We start from the raw sequence: 10,093 nt of genomic DNA, 5'->3' as shown, positions 1-10,093 counted from the left end.
CCAGCTATAGGTCACACCTAAATGAATGGAGAAATATAAAAAAAATCTAATTATTATATTGAGTTTAAAGTACCTACCGTATTTTCCGGCGTATAAGACGACTTTCTACACCCAAATCATGCTGCCAAAATAGGGGGGTCATCTTATACGCCGGGTGCAGAGGCCGGACGAGTGATCGGTACCTGTTAAGGAAGCCGCCCGTTAGAGGAGAAGCCCGCCGGGTGCTCGTTACCGGGTGAAGACGCCGCCAAACCCATGTTTAAATGCCTGGTGCCTCGGTACTGCTATTGCGGCCGTCGGGTGCTCGGCAATGCTGTGTATACAGTGCACGCCGCTCAGCCAATCCTGGCGGTGATGCACTCTGTTGCTGAATGAAGCCTGCTCGGATTGGTGCGGCGCAGGCTGATGATGTCACAGCCTCTGTCAATCCGAGCAGGCTTTGCATTCATCAACCATCTAGTCAAATGCATTGCCTGCCGTGATTGGCTCAGCGATGCACACAGTAGTCTGAACTGAATCTAAAAATTATTAGGGTATTAACATATTATACTGCAGTCTTATACTACAAAATCATTATTATCATATACTGCAGTCTTCTACTACAAGTATAAAGCCCTACATCAAAAGTTTTATGGTACCTTTAAATCAAATCTGATGTTTTTTTTTATGTTTCTGATTTTTTTTTTTAAATGGTGATGTTGTCTCGGAAGGGGGTAGTCTTATACGGCAAGTATAGCCCAAAACTAGGGTTGAGCGAACCCGAACTGTAAAGTTTGGGTTCGTACCGGACTTTTGGGTTTTTGGTACCCGAACCCGAACAATTTGCTGTAAGTTCGGGTTCGGTGTTCGGCAATGTAAGGGCAGCCAATCACCATTTGTTTTACTAGGTGTGTGACCTAGAAGCCATCACAGCCATGCCTACTAATGGCATGGCTGTGATTGGCCAGTGCAGCATGTGACCCAGCATGTGACCCAGCCTCTATATAAGCTAGAGGCACATAGCACAGCACGTCACTCTGCTTTAGTTAGGGTAGGGAAAGGCTGCTGCTGCTTGTAGGGAGAAAAATATATAGAAGTCAGACTGTCCTGCTTCAGAAATCAAATTACACCAGCACTGCATATGTTCCTGTGACATACTCTGCATTAGATACTTTAGGGAAAGGTTCCTGATTTTGCTTTTAGGGAGAGAAATATATAGGAGTCAGTCCTGCTTCAGAAATCATATTACACCAGCACTGCATATGTTACTGTGAGATACACCCTTTAGATACTTTTCTTCTATTGTGCTATTCAAAAAACATCCATTTAGGGGAAAAAAATAAAAAATTTGCAGTGTTTCCACCATATCTGTACGTGTGAGATACACCCTTTATATACTTTTCTTCTATTGTGCTATTCAAAAAACATCCATTTAGGGAAAAAAATAATAATTTTGCAGTGTTTCCTCCAGTGTTTGCAGTGTTTCCTCCATATCTGTACGTGTGAGATAAACAATTTAGCTAGTGTTCTTCTATTGTGCTATTCAAAAAAAAACATTTAGGCCAAAAATATATATTTTGCAGTGTTTCCTCCAGTGTTTGTAGTGTTTCCTGCATATCTGTACATGTGAGATACACACTTTAGATACATTTTTTCTATTGTGCTATTCAAATTTTTTTTATTTAGGGCAAATAATTTTTGTTTTTTGTGCGTTTCCTGCATATCTGTACGTGTGAGATAAACACTTTAGCTAGTGTTCTTATATTGTTCTATTCCAAAAACACCCATTTAGGGCAAGATCCTACATTTGAGAAATATGAGGAAAACGTCAAATAAGGGACGTGGCCCCGGCCGTGGTGCTGCTGGTGGAGCTCCTGTTACAGGAAGAGGACGTGGTTGATCTGTGCCAGCTACACGCACAAGTGAAACACCTTCCTCAGGTGCGAGTAGGTGACAGAGCCTGCAGCGGTATTTGGTGGGGCCTAATCCAGCTCTACGAATGTTGAGGCCAGGAGCAGAACAGGCGGTAGTAGATTGGGTTGCTGACAGTGCCTCCAGTTCCTTCACATTGTCTCCCAACCAGTCTTGTGCTGAAAGGTCAGAGTTGGCACCTGCAGCCGATGTCCATCAGTCTTTCACCTCACCCCCTTGCAAATCAGCCAAGCAGTCTGAGCCCCAAAGCATGCAGCAGTCTCTTCTGCTTTTTGATGACTCTGTTAGCAGGGTTTCCCAGGGCCATCCACCTAGCCCTGCCCCAGAAGTGGAAGAGATTGAGTGCACCGATGCCCAACCACTTATGTTTCAAGATGAGTACATGGGGGGACCATCACAGCCCATCTCGGATGATGAAGAAACACAGTTGCCAACTGCTGCTGCTTTCGCAATTGTGCAGACCGACAAGAAGGGCAGTGGTGCAGACTGGGTGGAAGATGATGTGGAGGACGATGAGGTCCTCGACCCCACATGGAATCAACCTCATGCAGGTGACCCATGTAGTTCGGAGGAAGAGGCGGTGGTCGCACAGAGTCACCAGCACAGCAGAAGAGGGAGCAGGGGGCCAAAGCAGAGCGTCCTTCCCCTAGACAGTACGCCTGCTACTGCCCAACGCAGCAAGGGACTGAGCACACCAAAGCCAGGTCCAAGGAGTTCCCTAGCGTGGCAGTTCTTCACACAATGTGCTGATGACAAGACACGAGTGGTTTGCACACTGTGCAATCACAGCCTGAAGCGAGGCATAAACGTTCTCAACCTAAACACAACCTGCATGACCAGGCATCTAAGTGCAAGGCACGAGCTGCAGTGGAGTAGACACCTCAAAAAACAAGAAAGGTTTCTGGCTCCTCCTGCTTCCGCTTCTGCTTCAGTCTCGGCCTCTTCATCCACCTCTGTAGTGACAGTGGCACCTGCCACCCCGCAATCAGAGGACCGGCAAGCAACACTACCACCTGGGTCACCAAGCATCTCCACAATGTCCCATGGAAGCGTTCAGTTCTCTATCTCCCAAACACTGGAGCGGAAGAGGAAGTACCCCCCTACCCACCCGCGATCCCTGGCCCTGAATGCCAGTATTTCAAAATTCCTGGCCTTTGAAATGCTGTCATTCCGTCTGGTGGAGACGCAGAGTTTTAAAAGCCTGATGGCATTGGCTGTCCCACAGTACGTCGTGCCCAGCCGCCACTACTTTTCCAGGCGAGCCATCCCTTCCCTGCACAACCAAGTGGGGGACAAAATCAGGTGTGCACTGCGCAACGCCATCTGTGGCAAGGTCCACCTAACTACAGATACGTGGACCAGTAAGCACGGTCAGGGACGTTATATCAGCGCACTGGGTAAATGTAGTGGCGGCTGGGCCTGAGGCGGATAGCAGTTTGGCGCATGTCCTTCCACCACCGAGGATTGCAGGGCGCTTCAGTTTTCCTCCTGTTACTAACTCCTCCTACTCCGCTTCCTCATCCTCTACCGCCTCCTCATCCGGTCAGCGTAACACTTTCACCACCAACTTCAGCACAGCCATGGGTAAACGACAGCAGGCAGTTTTAAAACGTTCCTGTTTGGAGGAAAAACCCCACACTGCGCAGGAGTTGTGGAGGGACATGGAACAACAGACCGATGAGTGGTTGGCGTCAGTGAGCCTCAAGCCGGGCCTGGTGGTATGCGATAATGGGCGAAATCTCGTAGCAGCTCTGGGCCTAGCCGGTTTGACGCACATTCCTTGCCTGGCGCATGTGCTGAGTTTGGTGGTGCAGAGGTTCCTTAAAAATTACCCTGATATGCCACAGCTGCTGCAGAAAGTGCGGGCCGTCTGTGCGCACTTTCGGCGTTCTCACCCTGCTGCTGCTCGCCTGTCAGTGCTGCAGCGTAACTTCGGCCTTCCCGCTCACCGCCTCATATGTGACATGCCCACAAGGTGGAACACCACCTTGCACATGCTGGCCAGACTGTGCGAGCAGCAGCAGGCGATAGTGGAGTTTCAGCTGCAGCACGCACGCGTGAGTCGCTCTGCGAAACATAACCACTTCACCACCAATAACTGGGCCTCCATGCGAGATCTGTGTGCCTTGTTGCGCTGTTTCGAGTACTCCTCCAACATGGTCAGTGCCGATGACGCCATTCTCAGCGTTACTATCCTAGTTCTATGCCTCCTTGAAAAAACACTTCAGGCGTTGATGGAAGAGGATGTGGCACAGGAGGAGGAGGAATTGGGATCCTTTCCAAGGCTTTCAGGGCAGTCATTCACAAGTGGCTCGGAGGGTGGGTTCGTGCACCAACAAAGGCCAGGTACACAATTGTCCAGCAAGGGCACAGTTCTGGAGGATGACGCGGTGGAGGATGAGGAGGAAGACATGGAGGAGGAGGAGGAACCATGTTCACAGCAGGGTGGCACCCAGACCAGCTCATGGCCATCACTGGTGCGTGGCTAGGGGGATACAGAGGACACAGATGATACACCTCCCACAGAGGACAGCTTTTCGTTGCCTCTGGGCAGCCTGGCACACCTGAGCGATTACATGCTGCAGTGTCTCCGCAACGACCGCCGTATTTCCCACATTATAACAGGTGCTGATTACTGGGTGGCCACGCTGCTGGATCCCCGTTACAAGGACAATGTACCGTCCTTAATTCCCTCACTGGAGCGTGATCGCAAGATGCGCGATTACACACGCACGCTGGTAGACGCGCTGCTGGTGGAATTCCCACCTGACAGCGTGGACACAGTGGAAGCACAAGGCGAAGGCAGAGGAGGAGGAAGAGGTCGCCAATGCAGCCGGGGCACCGCCAGCACCTCAGAAGGCAGGGTTAGCATGGTCGAAATGTGGAAAAGCTTTGTCAGCACGCCACAACAACCAGCACCACCAGCTGATATGGAACGTTTTTGCAGGAGGCAGCATTTCAGCAACATGGTGGAGCAGTGTGTGTGCACATGCCTACACGTACTGAATGTCGGGTCTGCCCCCTTAAACTTCTGGGTCTCCAAATTGGGCACATGGCCTGAGCTTGCCCTATACGCCTTGGAGGTGCTGGCCTGCCCTGCAGCCAGTGTATTATCTGAACGTGTATTTAGGGGGGCGTTATCACAGACAAGCGCAGCCGCCTGTCCAGAGCCAATGTGGACAAGCTCACGTTCATTAAAATGAACTAGGCATGGATCCCACAGGACTTGTCCGTACCTTGTGCAGAATAGACACGTATACCAGCCTTACCCAGGCATCCTTTTATTTCTGATCTTTCTCACTCTTTTGGGGTGTACCGTAATTTAAAAAATAAATAAATTAAAAACAAAAACCTGTGTTGGCTACCTCGTCCTCCTCCACCGCCGCTTCCACCTACACCACCACATCCACCGCCACCTCAACCTCCTAACTACATATGGACCTCGTTCTCCTAGGTCAAGATTTTTTTTTTTTAGGTATTTTATGTTATTTTAAGTTATTTCATTTCCCTATACACATTTGTTTTCAGAGTACTTGCCATGCTCTTACCAACATTTTGCTGCCATTTGCAGCCTTCTAGCCCTTTCCATTACTTTTTTAGAGACATTTTAGGACTCAAAAGTTCGGGTCCCCATTGACTTCAATGGGGTTTGGGTTCGGGGTCAAGTTCGGGTCAAGTTTGGGTCCCAAACCCGGACTTTTTTCCGAAGTTCGGCCGAACCCGTCGAACCCGAACATCCAGGTGTCCGCTCAACTCTAATCAAGATCAGAGTCACTTACACGCTGATCATCCCTTAAATTTTGTCAGCACCGGTACTTTAGAAGTAACCCGGCGCTACACATACCTTTTAAAATCATACATACATGGGTTAATGTATCAATATGTAATTGTTATTTGCTGTTACTGGTTACCCCAATTTGAATCGTTTACGGCAATCTATGATTTTATATTTAGATTAGACCGATAGAAATTTGTATGTTCTTATGTACATTTAGGTCCCGCCACTCAAGCCTCGTTATTTCTTTTATTTTATTTTTCATACATTTAGCCTGCATCTTTACTAGTATTATAGCGCAGTTCAGCCCCCGCCCATTTGGGCGTCTCCAGTATCATGACACAGTTTGTGTCTGTATGGCTGGTAAGCTTTAATACAATACACTGTGAAGATGACGCCACGATCTTATAAAGAGGCTCGGCTAAGTTATTCTATATCCGGATGTGGCGATATCGGGTCTCGCTTTCATAGCGAGGCTTGGATGTGGATGCTTCGGTTCTGCATGCAAGAAATGACGCATAGGCGGACGTGACATCATGCTGCTCCGGTCCCACAGCGAGGCTTGGGTACAGACATCAGTTTAGTGCTGCTTGCGCGTTGCAACCAGCACAAAGTTACGACATATTTATTTGCGCCTGGACTTCTTCTTAATATCAATAAATGACCTTATTATGAATATAAAACTGCAAATTTGAGGAAATCATGCAGCATGCACTTTCCGGTTTTAAAACTGGAAGTGATGTGACGCTGTATTCGTTTCCAGTGCCATGATTATTCAATTTGGGGGTCATTAGATTTATAAAAGCTGTGTGTGTGTGTGGGGGGGTCCATACCCCAGATGACGACTTATGAGTCAAAACTAGTCGGGTATACCTACTTACGCACACCGCTCAAGTACCTGTACTTCCAATTGATACGCGCATTTATGACCATCCATATGTGAGTGATCATTTCTTAGTTTTTATTAAATACTACTTTTCCAATACGTTATCACGCTATGGGAATATTTTTTTCATTCTATTTCGCATGACATGTTGGTACCGGGCCTCTGTTTTATATGAATATATGATATACCCATCGAAGCTCTGACTGATTGACGCTGAAAAAACACTTTGGATCCAGGGCCAGCTGCAATCATCGGGTCCACTGACCACTTAGCCTTTCTCGACTTGGGCGGTAAATGCCTTTCCGAGTCAGAGATTTATGGTAAGCCTCCTCTTCTCTTTGGTGGCAGTGTTTCCAGGCATCTTCTTCACACAGAAGGTCATTTTCTTTACTGAATTTTGGCAACCTTTGAATCATTTTTACACTTTGGACTATTTTAGTTAAAATTCACATAGTTATATGTTTCCACCTTTGGATATTGTTCACCCATCATTAGAAGTGTTATAATTATGATCAAAACATTGATCATAGAGTGTATTTAATTGTCACTTCATAGATGTGTATTTATGGTTTTTAGCATAATTTATACACACCTGTTTACTTAAACAGCGCCACACTTTTTTATATACCGTATTTATCGCGGTATAGCGCGCTCCCGTGTATACCGCGCACCCCTAAAGTTGCCCCGAATCCTGTGGAAACATTTTTTTTTTTTTGTACTTACAGTTTTGGTGTCTTGCGCGGTGTCCATCGGCGGCCTCGTCGGGTCCGGCGTCCGTCTGCGGCTTCGGGTGTCCTCTTCGTCGGGTCCGGCGTCTTTCTGCGGCGTCCTCGCGTCCTCCCCGCTCGTTTCCCGTGCCAAGTTTGAATACTGCGCCGACATATACAGAGCGCAGTACACTCGTGTATTGTCGGCAATGCTCGGCTACTCTCGCGCTGACGTCCTGTACGTCCAGGACGTCAGCGCGGGAGGAGCCGAGACTGCCCGACAATACACGAGTGTACTGCGCTCGGTATATGTCGGCGCAGTATTCAAACTCGGCGCGGGAAAGCGGGTATCGGCGTATACCGCGCACCCACGATTTTGCCCTGATTTTCAGGGCAAAAAAGTGCGCGGTATACGCCGATAAATACGGTACATACCATTTGCTTTTGTCCACAGCAGTGTTGGCTGCCATTTTTGTAATTACTTTTCACAGCGCAGTATATTTTTTTTCATTTATCACTGATTCATGATCAACTCCCCTCTTACACCAGGAAGTGGTCCACGGACCTGGGCAGAGAACTCTCCTTAGTAGATTGGCAAAAATAATTCCACTTCACGCACAAATCCTCAATATCCTGCTATACCCTGGAAAAAAAATGCAAACTTCTCTTCCGATGGTCCAGAGACCCTCTATTTCTACATAAAACATTTCCGTCCGTACCTCCCCTGTGTTGGAGATGCGGCAAGGCGGAGGGGAGCTACAGTACCTACACATTTGATGGGACTGTAAGGCCATACAGCCCCTATGGTCACAGGTTTTTGCCATATATAGCAACTTATATGATCGGACACTGATGCGCACCCCCAGAATTAGCTTTATTGTCAATGCTTCCAGGGTCCATAGCCTACCAAAAACGCTCCCTGCTGCGCTTTTCCTCTCAGCCGCTAGACAACTTATACCCTTATTTTGGAAAAAACACTACCACTCTACCCTTGGCTTTATGGGTCTCCATGGTCAATGACATCATGCACATGGAGGAGATGATAGCCCTGGACAATGACACCTGTGATAAATTTAAGATCCTACAGTATGGCTCCTCTATATATATATAAAAATAAAAATAAACATTTATGAAAAAAAAAGGTGGGTTGCCATCCAGGGCCCTGGGGACCTCTCGGCCCTTTAATAAAAATAAAAAAAAAATATATATATATATATATATAAGCAAAAATAAAAAAATAAACATTTATAAAAAATATTAAAACAGGGGGTTTGCCACACATGGGGCCCTGGGGACCTCTGAGCCCTTTAAAAAAAATATATATATATATATATATATATATATATATATATATATATATATATATAAAAAGACAAAAATATATATATATATTTTTTATAAAAAAGGGGGGTTGCCATCCGGGGCCCTGGGGACCTCTGGGCCCTTTAATAATAATAATAATAATAATAATAATAATAATAATAATATATATATATATGGGGACCTCCGGACCTCTAAAAAAAAAAAAATTACCCTTTATTAAAAAAAATAAAATAAAAATATATTAAAAAAAATATATTTTGTTATAAAAAATAAATAGCAAAAAAGGGGGGTTGACATCTGGGGCCCGGGTGGCCTCCGGGCCCCTGGGGACATCAGGACCCCTAAAAAAAAATGTTTTTAGGGGGTTGCCATCCGGGCCCCTTACAGGTGTAATGCCTGTACCCCCCTGATGGCGGCCCTGCATATAGGTTTGTCACACCAAGGTCTGCCCAACCCTCTCTTCCCCTGCAGCTTTCCTGCACCCTCCCCCCATTCCTTAGCTTCCTCTTCCTCCCCTCTTTCCCCTTTCCCCTCTTTCTCTCTCCTTTTCTCGATGTCTCCTTCCTCACTCCACACCCAGATGTATTTCTCCCTCATCTTATTGTTTAGCTCTGTGATATGTATAGACTCTCATTGCCTGATCCTGAGAGACGGCTATACGCTCTCTCACTGGGGATGTCTCCTGACAGTCGCTAGATGTGTGACTTGCATTGTATTCCTTTCTGTATTGAACATTTGCTCGTTACTCATGTCATGTTATTTTATTTTGTCAAACATACTAATAAAATCTTATTTAACTCTAAAACTATTTTAAGTAAAAGTCCAGATACATCCACATCATTTACAAGTTTTCTTGTTCTTCAACTTTGTGTATTCACATAAAATACAACATAAACATTCCACCAAGGTCATTATCCCTCGTAAAATATGAAATAACCTTCAACTTTAAAATTACACTATTAAACTTCAGTGACTCAACTATGACTTTCTATGAGGGATGCTCCATTTTGCTATAAAACCTCACTATCCCATTTAATAAACTTGTTTAGGGCGCATATATTCTTTCGTTTAGCTAAAAATAATATACAATTAAAGGATTGTATCTATATTACTTGGTGACACATTGGGCAAGAACCAGAGAGAGAGTACGCCGGCGTATCTACTGATACGCCGGCGTACTTTCAAGTTACCCGCATCGTATCTTTAGTTTGAATCCTCAAACCAAGATACGACGGCATCTGGGTTTGATCCGACAGGCGTACGGCTTCGTACACCTTCGGATCGTAGATGCAATACTTCGGCGTCCGCTGGGTGGAGTTCGCGTCGTTTTCCGCGTCGGGTATGCAAATGAGCTTTTTCCGACTATCCACAAACGTACGTGCGGCCGTCGCATTCTCTTACGTCGTCTCTAGTCGGCTTTTTCTGGCGTATAGTTAAAGCTGGTATTTTGCGGCGTATAGATAGACTTGCCATGTTTTTTTTTTGCGTAAG

This window comes from Rana temporaria, chromosome 1 (genome assembly GCF_905171775.1).
Source record: "Rana temporaria chromosome 1, aRanTem1.1, whole genome shotgun sequence".
Taxonomy (NCBI): domain Eukaryota; kingdom Metazoa; phylum Chordata; class Amphibia; order Anura; family Ranidae; genus Rana; species Rana temporaria.
The sequence above is the reverse complement of the archived record's forward strand: the minus strand, read 5'-3'. Positions refer to the sequence as shown.